The 15,799-nt window shown below is 38.0% G+C and overlaps 1 long non-coding RNA gene across 2 annotated transcripts in view; it reads left to right on the top strand.

Moving 5' to 3' along the window:
- The window catches only part of LOC142059791 (uncharacterized), a 95,328-nt gene that overhangs the window by 53,197 nt on the left and 26,332 nt on the right, over positions 1 to 15,799 (top strand). For both annotated transcript variants that reach the window (XR_012661515.1, XR_012661516.1), the window contains one exon: positions 4,310 to 4,369. This is a non-coding gene — a long non-coding RNA (uncharacterized LOC142059791). The remainder of the gene's footprint in view (positions 1 to 4,309; positions 4,370 to 15,799) is intronic.

The following is a 15,799-nucleotide window of genomic DNA, read 5'->3' as shown; positions in this document are numbered from 1 at the left end:
ACAAAATTATAATGATAATGGTAATACAATAGGTTCTAGCAGAGCATTCAAATATAAGTATAGAGATGCTTTAAGTTATCCATAATTGCTAAACTAAACTAATTTTTGTGAGAATTTACAGTGCACATTCATTTTTTCCAGCAATTCCAATTTTTGTTTTTCAAAATATTAATAATGATCAAAATTCTTTCCAGAATGTGCAGTTATTCTGCACTATTGACTTTTATCTTTGTATCTATACCATTATTATAAAACCAGAACAAAAAGAGAAAAAAATAATTTGTTTGCCATGTTAGTGATGTTTACGGTAATAGTAATTTTACAGGTTAAATGTCTAAGTATTATGAACGCTGTATTCTTAACAAAAAGGGGGGGGTGAGCATTTGCAACCAATTTCTCTATATTCTCTCCCTCCGATGACTCCAAAATGATGCTGCTCTCATGCATTATATTATTTCTCCCAGGGCATGCTCTTGAAATCAATTAAAAAACTTCTAAGATGAGAGATCTCAAGAGCTTCAGACAAAGACTGTAATTCCTTTGGGCGATAATACATTTTTCAACTTTAACTGATAAACAATACAGGCCAGAAAAATTAAGCAACGCTTTTACTGAAACTCATTTGCGCCCCGTTCCTGCAGCTCCTCTGCTGTGTTATCTCCCGCAACAACACGCAGACTTGGCAGCAAACACAGCCCAGCACAGTCACTGCTCTTCACTGTTCTCTTGGTCCAGCTTCCAGATCTTTGGGGCCATTTGCCATCATTTTTATTACCATTCAACTAGTTGGAAATCTGTATCATCTGTGGGACTTGAAGTACAAGGTTACCGTTTCCACCAGTGTTTACTGACATATTTCAGACAATTTGAAATATATGCTAAGCTGTGCAGCCCACAGAACCTCATGTTCAAAAAAATAGCCCAGTCCTGTGGTGCTGCTGAGGTAACAGTTAATCATTAATTTCTACGGGGAGAATTTTAACTGCTAAAAATTCAAATCCATTTGAGAAAAGTACTGTGGGCACTAATTTGTCTGTCTTTGAGAGACATAAGATCACTCACTGCAGGGCTCTCCAAAGAAACTGTACTCAAAAATCATACTGCTGCTCTGAAGTGGATTTAGTCCTTTTAATAACTTCAAACAAATCTGAATTATTTTATATGGGTTCCAGTATAGCTCCTTTCATCCAATTAGCTAAGTGCCTGGAGCAGTCTCTCAAGAGTTAACTTCCATTCATCCCCTCCTGCCACAGTTAAGACAACCTTGCATAGCTCTTTCCCACAGAGCTTTTCTCAGCCAGTCAGAAAATATTTCCCATTTACCTCATTATAATTAGGTCATGTTCAATGAACCACTAGTCATTTGAGATCAGTTTATCATCTCTCCTAACAAGACAATATAACCCCCAAAATCCAAGAGACCTGAACTAAATATAAATTGTTGAAATAAACAGTTGAAATACCATCCTTACATATTTTTCTTTATAACAGCAGCCTTTGTGAGTCTCTCTTTCGTGGTTTCACCTAGATTGTTTTTGTACTGGCTCTGGCTGGGTATGGGTAAACTTCCAGCAGCCTGTATAGTGCTGAGGTTCGGATTTGTGGCTAAAACAGGCTTGACCACGCACCAGTGTTCTGACTATTGCTGGACAGTGCTTGCACCCTGCCAAGGCGGTCCCTGTTTCCCACTCTGCCCCCCAGGAGCATGCTGGTGGTGGGCAAGAGGCTGGGAGGGAACACGGTCGGGACCCCAAAGGGCCACCCCATGGCACCTAGTGCCGTGCTCAGCAGTAAAACTGGTGGTAGAGGAAGAAGTAGCAGGTTGTCTTGCCAAGGTGGCTGTTGCTCAGAGACTGGCTGGGCATTGCTCTGCTGGTGGGAGGTGGTGAGTGATTGCTTTTGCATCACTTAGGGTTTTTTTCCCTTTGCTTATTAAAAGTCTTTATGTCGACCCAGGAGTTTTCTCACTTTCGCTCTTCATGTTTTCTCCCCCATTCCACCAGCCACTAGCCTGGGCCTGTTCGACGTTATGAGCATTCACTGCTCAGGTGCCAAAGTTACCACACATTTAGCACAGACGTTTCTGCAGTCAACTTCCTTCCTCCCTCCCTCAGAAATGACTCTGTCATAATATATGGAATAAAAGTCAGAGGGGCAGAGGCATCCAACCACCATTGACTTTCTGCCTCTGAACAATTTGCCTTTGTTCTTTTAAAAATATTTCTGGAAATGCTCTATCCGCCATAAACAATACACCTTCAGTGCCATGTTACTTAATGACCCTTTGCACATATAATGTTTGGCAAATAAATAATAAACTAATGAGAAAAGCCACTCTTCCAAAAAACGGAATACAGCTGGGGGTACCCGTGCTAGCACATATTATTAATGGATTTGCAAAACAAAACAGAAAATAGAGAAACCATATATTATTCAGCGTTATTGGCTTAATCACCTGATTTTTAAATAGTCAGGTTTAAAGACTAATTGTTCCAGATGGCACGCAGGTGATAATATGCAGCTTCATTGACAATGTTACTAGAGATGTTTTAAAAGAAATTGCAAATAAAAGGACAGCATTACGGCAGCATTGTGAAAATGGTTTTCTTAGCTCTTCAAGATTTTACAGAAAAAAGAGGGTAGTACTACAGATTGTATAGAGCTGCTTTTCTTTGAGGATAGATCTTCCCAGTTTTGCTAGGAAAAAAATCTGTGTTGCCCTGCTAAAAGGCAAAGTGTCTGTGGAATAGACCCAAGGGAAACCCCAGTGACCGTATATGAATGCTTGGTGAAGATGACAGCTCTGCACATCTCTCATCAAGGATTAATGTGTGGAATCTGAAATACGTTTTGTTTTACTGTAACCACATTTAAAGGTTATGAGCCATATGTAATGGGAGTGTGACATTTCAGGAAACATTCATCTCTCAGGTTCAAAATACTGAAGAAGAATCTTTTACAGTTTTAACCAGCTCTCCTATGCACACACTACTGGAACAACAACTTCAATTTTTACCTTTTAATCTCATTTGGGAAATACTAAATGACAGTCCCACATTCATATATGCCTCTTGTATTAGAAAATCTATTCCAATAAATCTGATACCAGCATTTTCCTTTGTCTGTTTCTTTAGCAGAAGTTCCTGAATATTATATTTTTCTTTTTTGTTGCCTCTTTTTAGGTAATATTGTAACATTCATATTTCTAAAAGTAGGTTTTAAATCACTGTCTGAAAGAGCCTCTCCATTAATTATAGAAGGACAAAAGTATAAGAACTTAGGCACTTAAGAGGTGATATTCAGACTCCCTGTCAATGAAGCCAATACTTAAACAAAATTTCCTCTGTTATCACGCCATGTTAAAACAAATTTTAGTTTCACTAAGGTTAAAATTTTAAAATAACTACTCAAAAGACAGTTTCAAAAATTCAAAGTAGCAAAACTGACTACCTTTGTGTCCCTTCTGCAAACCAAGGAAAAACAGTGCTACACTGCCCACTAAGGAGCTATTTTCCTCCTTTGCAAGTATATTTAATACATACATTAGCTTTTTCCTAACTGAAAAAGTACTAGAGATATGTGAAAAGGATAATGTGTTTTATTAAATCAGTCTACTCAATTTACTGCCCTTCTTCAGTCAAATATTATTCCAAGTGTAAGAGGAAGTTGAAGAGATCAACCTGTTTTTAAAATGTTTGTCTGATTATAGCTGTAAGTTAGCAGAGAAGCAAAATTAAATGGAACCATCAGTTTCCACACTTGTTATTGAACAGCTGGAAATGAAACATATACAGACATACGTCTAAAATTTACAGAACGTATTCTTTTCACTGTTATTACAGCCTTTTAGTTGTATGATCAGCTTGATGTAATCATCATAATAGTTTCCTAAATATTTCATTTGTTTTTAATTTTCTATTCTGGTCATTAAAAACAAAAACTAATGGACAGCAAACTCAGTCCATATTAAGGTTACATCAAATCTAGACACAATTAATTTCCTCTGGTGTCTAATAAAGGTTTCCTGAAAGGATGCATGCACTTAATGGTCCTCAAACATGTTTTAAAATAACACAAATATAAACTTGATTCTGTGCAATTTCACTTAAACTTCAGTTTAAAGTGAGTGTTTAAGTGCTTTGCTGAATCCATTCAGCATTGTGATATGGAGAAGATTAGAGTGTTTAAATGCTGATCTTTCAAAAACAGTTTTTATTACAACAGACTTGCTCTGATCCTTTCAAGCTGACAGGAAAGCATCAGAGTAAACAGAATCAAGAGCATAAAGAAATCTTTTTCTTCTTACCAGGACAGAACCAGAAACCAGTTAGGCTGGTGAACTCTGACAGGAGCTTACAGTGCTGACCAGGTTTGTTTTACTGTTACCTCCTCCCGCACTTTTTGCTGATCCATCTACATGTAAACTAATGCCTAAATTGTTACTTTCTGGGTCAAGATTGTCTCCTTGCTTCTCTGTTTCACAGAGATCTTTCATGGAGGGGGTCGGTCCTTGCAGTGCCTAGCCATTACCATAATATAAATTACTTCTACTAACAGTTATATCATTATTAATGCTACCACATATGTCAGACAGAGAAAGATTTCTAACAGCATCATAAACAAGTCCAGGCTTTTCTTTGATGTATGTGAGCCTGTTCTTGAATAACAATACTAAAGTACAACCTTAGCACTTAAACATTATATGCATCCTCTATTTACGATCTCAGTGCAGAGGCAATCAATATTCCCCTTTCTGAAACAGCTCTCTACAAATACCAGTCTTCAAAAACTGGTAGAGTCTCTGGTAACATACTGCTCCTAATGGTAGTACAACAGTAAGGGAAAGCCAATCCTCTGATTTTAAAACTTTGCACAAACCTTGACACACCATATGCCTTCAGTTTTGTTCTAGTGCTCAAAAATTACTTCACAGAGAGCCCAGCTGTAGATGTCGTTTCAGTGGAGATAAACATGTGACAGACTCGCCTGTCTCCAGCTAAGCCACGGTGACCTGCACCGCACTTCAACGTGGTACATGCTAGCAGCAAAAGGAAAGCGCTGCCTAGGGGAAAGGTGACAGGAACTAGGTATGTTTACCATATTTTTGGTAGAAGAGTTCACAGAACCCTTCCCCTGCTTTTCTGGACTATCTGTCTTCAAAGCACAGCATTATCTTCCAAGGAATTTTGGAGGAAGGACTTCTCTGGGACAGAGTGGAATAGCAGGTCAGGAAGTGAATTAATTCAATACTTATTCTGAGAGATCTCTTCAAGGATTTTCAAGGATTCATGGTCACGTCAATGCTCAACTTGACTCAGAGCAAGAATGTCCCCCAGGTTCCTATAACAGGGCAAAACCTTTAAATATTCTACATCTTACTAACTGTCCATGAGGGTGGGCTGGTGAGATGGTCTCAGGGTCTTTTCTTTCTTTTTTTTTTTTCCTTTTTAATTTCTCCAGGCATTGTTTTGTTCCACTGAAAACCAAGGTGCCATCAAAATATCATTTTTTACAGAAATCTTACTGTTACACATTCATTAACTGTAATGAAAAGATCCTCCATCTTTTAGAGGAGACCTTATGCACAGCAAACAGGGGAAGTGAGAGGGTTGCCATAGTCTGCTGTACTATTTAACTGGCAATTAACACACTTATTATTTTACTCCTTCTTTTTTCACTAGGAAAACAAGTTGGCAGTTAAGAGGTTATAGTCTAGAATTTACACTATTAAAATGGTTAAATATTACTGGGTTTTAGCATATTTAGCAAGATAAATGCTTTCCACTTCCCACACTCAGCTTTGAAAATGTGGTCTGTAAGTGTTAAAACATTTCCAAACACATTGGGAAAAAAAACCTGCAGATGTACATACTGGGATGAATCAAAAGAATACCTGTATTTTGACCGCAAAATTTTACCCGATATATAAAATATGAACATTTTAGCACCACTGCCAGATTTTGATGCCCTTAAATGCATGCAACATTTTTCTTAATAGACCAAATTACTTCAAAGCATTTCTGACATCTTGGACATCTATTCAAAATTACAAAAGCCAGAAGGCATTTGTAGACTGTTCTCTCATTTCTCTCCATGGTTTGTCAAAGTGCTACAAACATCAAGGGCTGCTTACAGTTATCTGTAAATAAGACAACTAGCAAGGACATAGAGGCCTTAGCAAAGCCTAGAGAAGAATAGGCCTCAATTAAATATATCATTAAATAACATAGATCTTAGAATTGCAAACATATGATCTGAATACTCTGTTAAGTAGGTTTCTTGTAGGGGAATCATAGAATCATAGAATGGTTTAGGTTGGAAGGAACCTTTAAAGGTTCATCTAGTCCAACCCCTCCCAGCAATAACAGGGACATCTTCAACTAGATCAGGTTGCTCAGAGCCCCGTCCAGCCTGACCTGGAATGTTTCCAGGGATGGGGCATCTACCACCTCTCTGGGCAACCTGTGCCAGTGTGTCACCACCCTCATTTTTAAAAAATTTTTTCCTTATATCCAGTCTAAATCTACCGTCCTTTAGTTTAAAGCCATCACCCCTTGTCCTGTCACAACAGGCCTTGCTAAAAAGGTTGCTCCCATCCTTCCTATAGTCTCCCTTTAAGAACTGAAAGGCCGCAATAAGGTCTCCCTGCAGCCTTCTCTTCTCCAGGCTGAAAAACCCCAACTCTCTCAGCCTGTCCTCGTAGGAGAGGTGCTTCAGCCTTGGATCATTTTTGTGGCCTCCTCTGGACCCGCTCCAACATGTCCTTCTCATGCTGAGGGCTCCAGAGCTGGACGCAGCACTCCAGGTGGGGTCTCACCAGAGCAGAGTAGAGGGGCAGAATCACCTCCCTCAACCTGCTGGCCACGCTGCTTTTGACGCACACCAGGATATGGTTGGCTTTCTGGGCTGCAAGCACACATTGTTGGCTCATGTCCAGCTTTTTGTCCACCAGTGCCCCCAAGTCCTTCTCCACAGGGCTGCTCCTAATCCCTTCATCTGACCATACATTTCAGCCCTTTTGAATATATGGCTATTCCCAGAGTTAAACAATGTTTTCAGCTGGAACCGGGCAAAGGCTCACTGGCTAATACCTGCCACTGTAGGCTTCCTTTTGCAAGCTGCCACTTTGCAGCAAACTGAACCAGGAAATAATATATCCCAAGCCCTTTGAACTGAAACACCGTGGAGGTGAAGCACTCCGCCTCTACCTGCATGCTGCTGCACTAATATTTTTGTTCCCTGAAGAGCAGTGTCCACCAACACTTGGCCTTAGACTCCTTTGTCACTAGGTAAGGAAAAGCATAGGTCAAATTTATTCTGTCTCCTGACTGGGAAGCAGAAAACAGTTACCAAAAGGAAATCAGCAGAACAAAAGATCAACATCTACCTGGAAATATTATGGGCTGCTGAACAGACTTCCTTCCGTGGACATCTCTCAGCTGCCTGGAGTGAGGGTCTATTTCAGCAGACATCCTCCCCTCATTGTTTCTTCTTTGGAAGAAACAACTCTTACCCTGGTTCATGGTCTTCTAATTATATTTCTTTCCTTCTTGTGAAATATTGAGCACAAGTAAACCTTAAAAACAGATCCTCACCACTCCAATACCTGCTTTTCCTGTGATTCAGTATGCTGATATAATTGTATACCAGAAGCAAATTACCACTTGTAGCTCACTGGGAACAAAAGCTCTCCTAAATGTAATCTTTTCTCTCTGGAGGACTTCCCAGTGTGGGGTTTTTTTTAGACATGGTTCACTCGCCCTACAATGCTTATGAAGTAAGAACAGTTTGACTTACAAGCCCACTGCTATGGTTTGTTTACAATCAGCCCACTTTCTCTATCCTAAGCAACTACATTTAGCTTATTGTAATACTTCCTAAATCACCATATGCACTTAGAAACCATTTATCACTCAGATACCATACTATTAATACCATTTCAACTTATTCCCAGCATTTTTATAGAGACAGAACACATCACAGAAATGGGTGGATTTAAGACGGTACCGTGTTTGCACTGTGCAGCCCCTTCTTCCCCACGCACACTGCCTGTAGGGAATCCACCAAAGAGCTGTAAAAGGAGAAGTGACTTGAGAAATGTTTTCAATATTAATATAAAACTACATCAGGAATGAGTTTTTTTAATAGCTACTTACTGTAACACATACCTCTGGTACATGAAAAGACGCTTAAGCTCACCATAACATGGTCATAATGAATTACCAAAAAGTCTTTTGTAAGTATGTAAATCTCCTAGATGTCTTTAGCAGACAGTCAAGTCCTGTTTTTTCACACATCTTCCAGTCACTTGCCCATACCCCTGGAGTACAGTTCCCCACATGCCTTGACATTTCATCCTACAAGTTAGAACTGGCCAAAGAATGTTAAATTCTAATAAAAACCTCTCTACCTGGAAGACTATGAATTATGACTACTTCTGAATTATCGATGATTAAGACATTGTCATAGGTAACTGATTTAATTGCAGTTTTTATAAAGCCCAAGTTTTCCTGCCCACTCTGTGACTGATCTGGTGTCTAAGCAGTTACATGGGTTCCCTCCTTTACCTTGCCAAACCCAATGTAAAGTCAAGAAATAGCCTTGCATTAATCATATATGTATTTTGAAGGTTTTACTTTCTCTGGAAGGGAAGACGGGAAATGATAACAGAAAATAAAAACTTTAAATATCTAAGACCACCAAATGTAAGCAGATGCAAAATGGTTTCTGAGGCTCTTTTCCCTGCCCTTTGAAAGGGACATCATTAGCAAGGCAAAGCGCTTCTGCAGAAGGCACCTCTATCCTGTGAGCAACTCTCCCATGCCTGATTTAAATTTTCATCATGGCAAGTTTTAAAAATATGCGAAGTCTTAGACTTTAGGCACTCAGAGACTGTAACTGTCACAGTCCTGATCAGAGCTGCTCATAGTGTCCCCAGTGTGCTTGTACCAGCATTTGTAGTCATCTACAGTTCCCCTTTAAACCCTTATCTCCTACATCTCCAAGTATTAGGTAGGATTTTTATATATTCTTAAAAAAAAAGAGGAAAAGGAAAATATTGCTAATGAGATCCTGTGTCCTTCATGTATTTTTATCAGAGGCTTTCCTTAAGAATATAAAGTAGGAAGGAAAGACACACTTTCTTTTCTCTTCAAAATCAAATGTTCTCTCCTAACACTTCATTTTAGCCATCAAAAGCAAAATTTAGAGCTGTTTCAATACATTTGTTCATTCTAAAAATCATAAAAAGGTAAAGCAAATCACATGATGAGATCAAAAGCATGTTTTAAATCCTGTGCTTAAATCCTGTGTTTAAAATTATTGTGAAATGCTACAGACTAGTGCATCTGGTAATCTAATTCAGTTGTCCACGTGGGCTCCAAAGAAAAATAAGTAAAACAGCAATCTGAGCCAGCTTTTTTAAAAAAAAAGCTTTAAAAGCTGCTTTAAAAACTAATGGCATAAATGGCCATTTAAGGCTATGCTTCCATCATCTGAACTCCCTGCTTACAGGTACCTCATTTTTCAAAATGTAGACTTACTAATTAAAAAAGATTAATTGTAAGCCAAAGAACAGTAAGGTCTGTCTCTTGCTGGAATGACTCTTTAACCACTACAAAACTGAAATCTTGTTAGGGATGGTCTTCAAGTGAAAACAGTCCATATTTATTTTGCAAGTTATCCTCCTTGACTCAGAAGTCCACTATTAATATTACTTCAGTGACCTATATGATTCTGCTAACAGAAAACCATCCATCACAGCTAAAACACACCCAAGCAGTTTGCTGTACAGCAACAGCAGATTTAGCAACAGAATGGCTCATTGCTTAGATACAAACTCTAGCATGGTTGGGGCTTGCTATCTCACCGGAATAGTAATAAATCTGGACTAGCAATGAAGTCCATAGGAGCCCTGGTGTATGTATGGAAACTTCTAACACAGCTACTGTTTGCAGTCCCAGGAAATTTTAATTCACACAAATACACCTCATATTGTGGCTAATGTAATGGTACCTAAGTAATAGAACACTTCTGTGTATTTGTTTGCACAATAGAGAAGTTCTGATAATCTACTAATAAAGTGTGGTGCTAGAGACCAAGGACAGGTGTTACTCCAGTCAGGATAGGAAAAATGTAACTGCAATTGTATATATCCCACACACTAATTTTAGTGATAACAGACAGGAAAGACAGTGCCTCCTGGGTAAATCCAAGCCCAATACTAGGGATGGTTCTAGTGGGCAGCCAAAGTTTGATGTACAAAATAGACTGCTAGCCCAAATACAGAAAAAAGTGTCTAAAAATAATCATAATACAAAAATGTGGTTACACTTGGCAAAGTGTTTGCAATTACTGCTTATTTGTGGAAATAAATCACATTAAAAATACAAAATTCTACTTTAAAAAGCACCAATATAAATTTCTAAAGGTGACCCTTGCAAGATTTTAACATTATAAAGATAGCATAATAAGATACATCTCACGAAGTGTAATCAGATAAAACTCCAGACAGCTATGGAATGCAGAAGGAAAAAAAGATGTAACAAAAAATCCTCTACAAGAATATATTTTCACAAGGTTATAGCTTTAAGGGGCGAGTACAGTTGCTCCAACACACAGGAATATTCTCCTGTTTCCAAAATACAGGCATTAGAAGAAACAGTCTGCCTCAATTCTGCACGTAGTGAATGACAAGAGATGGGGTCCTTGTGGGTGCATTTCAGAATTCCTACGACGGGCTCTGTTGAGGAGCACTGGACATCTAAGAGTCAGAGTTGCAATCCTTCTCTGAAATTACTGAGAAAACATCTAAAAGTGTATGAACTAGTATTCCAAATAAAGACAACATAAACCACTTCATAATTATCAAAACAATCATTAACCACAGTTCCTTACCAGTAAGGCACTAAAATATAAACATAAGTGGCATGTAAGCTCAGTTATCACATTAGAAATCAAAAAAATTACTTAAGAATGATTTAAAATGTGAATAGGAAGATCATTAGTCTGTTCCAAACAGTAGCTGGTTATAGATTAACACCGGTATAAGATCAGTTTTTAGGTATTTATGACATCAGATCTGTTGATCAAAGTGACTTAGATTAAAAAAAGAAACAAAGCAGGGAAACGAGGTTATCAGACTTTTCACAAGTAAAACACCTCCATTAAGTTAAACATCAGCCTTAGCTGACCGCTTGGAGTCCAAACAGAATTTTGTAACAGCAGCTTATGCTACATGTGTGTATACATGTGCTGTACGTGTGTAGATAGATACAAATTTCATTATATATTTATATAAGTAAAATTTGTTTATATGTGTACAAACATGTATATACATTTGAATATATAGGTAAAATCCAAATGTGACGTTTGTAAAAAATAATAGGTAAATGACATATAAAACTAAGAACTCAGAGGAAGTTCTGTCATTGCAGCATCCTCGTTCTGTCTGGTGAAGAACACATTTAGCTATTAGAGTCTGGGTTTACATTAACATTGTGTTTCAGAGAAGTAAGGCAGATTTGAATTGAATCTCTCAATCACCTTCCCACTTCCAGGTGTTGGTTTGGTGGCAGAGCGGTGCTGATGCACGTGAACCAGGTTCCCGGCAGAGAAAATTAAGCCAGAAGCTCTCATCCACGTGCACACCAAATGTCTTCCAAGCCCTAGCAGATACATACAACTTCAAACTGCTAATTGAGCATAAACATACTGAAGCTGTTCAGTCAAGGAGACAAGTCTCAATTTAGGCCGAAGCAAAACCTCAGACATATGCACAGCAAAGATGTAGGGGCTTTGAACTACTCGGTAGGAGAGACATAACCCCGTGCTACCAGACACAGAAGCACCAGGGAAAGAATGGCTATGCTCAGGGAACAAAGACCTCCCAAGTTTTCATTTTCTTCCTGTTGTATGCGCTGTTAAAGTATCTAGATATTGCAGTCATATACACAATCAACATTTCTAAATTCAGACAGCTGTTTCCAGAAGCAAAGAATTTCTACAAAACTGATAAAAAAGGGTTTCTGACAGCGTATGTATTTGGTGGGGGGGTAGGCGTACATCATAGCCAGTATATGATGCCCTATAAAACTAGATATTGGTCCACGCTTTTGTAGCGTAACACAATTTTTCATGTTTTAAACACCACCATGCTTCTATTAGCCAGTTTCTTTTTACCCAATCCCCACCTTCCTGAAACGAATGCAGAATGAGATGACCCTTTGGTTCAACTGCCAATTAATTATTAAGGAAAAAAAAATAACATTAGAAGAAAGCAAATCCGATCTGTTTATACTACAGTTGTGCTTAATGATTACGCTGAAAATAAGCAGGTTATAAAAAGAAGAAACATCATTTAATATCATATGTATACATAATTTTACTATTTGGCAGGGACAAAAATACCACTTCTAACAAAGATATTAACAAAAACTCTAATAATAAAGTTTTGCATAGCACCTTTGGAAAAAAACTACAGTGTTCGAAGGAATTAGAAAAATATTGTAATGGAATGCCTGACAGTAGCTGCAAAAACGACTGGGGAGAACTGTAACAACGTGTACAGCTGAGGACTGGAAGGTGAACAGCTGCAGGGATAGCTATTAAACTGGTTTTATCCTCCCTGTCAAGTTCTCCTCCTTTGTAAACTAGGAAGTTTTTAAACGAAACATCACCACCAACAAAAACAAACACAACCAACAACATCTAAGTCAAGGAATGTAAGGCTGCAGTCTGAGAAAGAAACATGTTTTTCCACCCTGGGTCAAGTCTGATGTTCCGCTAAAACAAATGAAGTGACAGCTGCCAGACTTTAAAAAAGAAGTCAGGTGTTCACATGCATGCTTTAATAAAACAGTAAGCAAATTAAAAAGCGAAATCTACATATTTTTAAAGAAGTATATTGATTAATGCTCCATATTAGAACTAGATAACAAGCAGGAGATGAGTTTCAAGAAAGTAAAACCCAAAGCATGCTTTGTATATTCATGTAACTTTGTGCACTCACTGTACAAATATTCTCTGCTCATTCACTGAGTGTGCTGGCTGTTGATAAAGAAAGAGCTCCCTTAAAGAGAGCAGTTCTTCTAAGTTGTTGACAACTACATCTGCTTTCTGCCAGAGCTCTAAATTTACCCGTAGGAAAGCAAGCATGAGCATGTTAAGCTCAACCATCTCAACATATAGTTTCTAAAATGTATCTAAATAAACAACTGGAACTGCTCCTGATATTCTACAAGAAGTTAAATAATTAGGCCCATTACTGGTATCCTAATTTTCTACTGTGAGGCACTGAAGTCAGCAAGTCCAAAATATTCACAATTTTTTTATTTCCTCAGAATTCTGATCATTATTTCTTTGAGCTCTCTCCAGATGGAGGTAGGTCCTTCCCACAGCGAACCCTTAAGTTGATCTGCAACACTAAGAAAAATTTTTAATATACGAAACTGCCAAAAATCCCCACAAAATAAGAAAACTAAGTTTTCTTGTAAGGGAAAAACCTCTCCTAAGGTCCAGGTGATGTAGCTGCACACCAAGAAATGCTAGATTTTACAGAAAACCAAATGTTACTACCCCAGCCTGAACAACCAAAGAGGATGAGAACTTTCAGTTCAAAATTAAACTGCATTAATGGTTGGCAGCAATGAAATCAGCTGCTCGACTCTTTTTAGGAGTTTCAGGATTATTTTTGGAGGAATAAAAGCAAAAAATAAAAAGGTACTAAATTTTGAAAACCCCATTCCCTTAAAAAGATATAGGACATCTCTTTGGGAATCTGCAGTTATACCAAGGGCACATTAAATGGATGCACTAAGCCTCCATTAGTAATATCAAAAACTCGAATCCATAGTAAAAGTTAAACAGATACAAAAGCACCATGTTCAGAATAAAAAGATTTGTATTAAAATTATTTGACTAATAAACAAGCTATTTAAAACTCTGACCTAAAAAAATATCTGAATACAAGCTGTATATTAAACAGTCTGTTTTGCTTTGAAGTATATTCTGCTTTCAGATTTCTGTTCTCAGAAGACTGGAGTTAACCCACCAAATAGTAAAATCAGGCTTAGATATTTTTTCTTTTAAAGTCACAACTTTCCTGCTCTGACCTGAACATGCAAGTCGGTATTCATGGCAAATGTTCATTACTAATGCTCCTGAAATTTGTCTAGCTTTCGAACCACACAAAACAGGTATATTCTCATACTCCCAGCGTGGCAACAAGACTCATCTTGCTGCCAAAACAACAGACTCCTCAGTGTCCTCACATCACATGCACGCTCTGCGAAGCCATCGAGCAGCCACAGGCCCTTTCTGCATCTAGCAAAAGCTCATTACTGTGGTGTACCGTACAAGTCAGAGTCCCAAAGACTTTTGCCTGGGAGAACAGGGAGATGTATTCATAAAGCTCAGGAAGAAATAGAAAAAGAATTTGATGCTTCAAAGTACCCCAGGCAAACCGACACTTGTCAGACCTGGGGAGTCACATTAAAAAAAAAAAAGGCAAATCAGCACAGGAAAAACTTCTTTAAAACACCCTAAAATGAAACTAGAAGGAGACAAAGGTCCATTTAAACTAGTTTTACATCTTTGAACATGATCTGGATGTAACAAAACAGAAAACAAAAAACTGGCAGAATTTTAAAGTAGAAATAACAGCAATGCTAATAATGAGTGAACTGGTCAGCTGAAGGCTATCAAATAAATTAGCAGGTCTGTATATTGCAACTTCAAAAAAAAAAAAAAAAATAGGTGAAATCAACACTAAGGAAGTTTCCATCTGATGGATTTTGAAAGGCTTGGGAGGACTGTGAAATAGAAAGAAACCAGGAGGAATTTCAAGAGCAGTTTAAGCAGGCTGCACACCAAATATTCAAACTGAGCAATATACTTCCTTAATGGCACTTTTCTCTGATACTCACTAGACACATGCATCTGACAGAGGTTTCGCAGTCCAATCTATCCTAACCTCCAAATCACAGTTTTCAAACAACATTGATAACTAACAAAAGAGCTCAGAAGTTAGTACTGAACTCAGACATGTCATATGGAAAAACAGGAATCCATGAAAGCACCATGGGTGGTTTCAGCAAAAACATTAGACAGACTGTAGAGAACCAAAACATTTAACTGCCTTTTAAGGGTAGCCAAGGTCTCCGTTCTAATAAATGTGAAAAAAATCATATTTAACCTAGTCTTTGTGGCAAATTAGGGTAGCATACAGTTTAACATATTTGAAGTGTCTCATGAGAGAATATCTCACAATGAAAAAGTACCTGGTAAGAAAGTACCAGATACACCATGTCCTGAAGTTCAAGGCAGCCCAGATCAGACTATGCTATACTCTGGAAACTGTTCAAAGAAAAGATTCAGCAGTGATTCATGCTAGTTTCTTCTTAAGACCAAATAAACTTGACTTCTAAGGCACGCGGGAAAGTTTACAAGTTTCAGTATGCATGTTTGCAGTTCCTGGAGATGTAAGTTGAGGCAGCAGGAGTGCAACTAAAAAAATCCAAGTGTTTTTGAGTCATGTTGTTCCTATTATTTTCACAGGCTCAGAAAGTTACAAGGGAATGTATGTCCTAGTATAACTGCAGGACTTGGCTTCAAATGCAAACGCTCACTGAAAAACCCAGAGTAAAGGAGAAATACCAAAAGTCATTATGTATTTATATTACATTAACTGCTAGAATATTGTACTGAAGAGACAGTGGTACTAGCAATACAAATGACTCTAAATACACAGAAAAATAAGTTTCTCAAACAATAAAGAGAGAAAATATCAACTTAATTTGAA

The sequence above is a fragment of the Phalacrocorax aristotelis genome, chromosome 7 (genome assembly GCF_949628215.1).
Source record: "Phalacrocorax aristotelis chromosome 7, bGulAri2.1, whole genome shotgun sequence".
Classification (NCBI taxonomy): domain Eukaryota; kingdom Metazoa; phylum Chordata; class Aves; order Suliformes; family Phalacrocoracidae; genus Phalacrocorax; species Phalacrocorax aristotelis.
The sequence above is the reverse complement of the archived record's forward strand: the minus strand, read 5'-3'. Positions and strand labels throughout refer to the sequence as shown.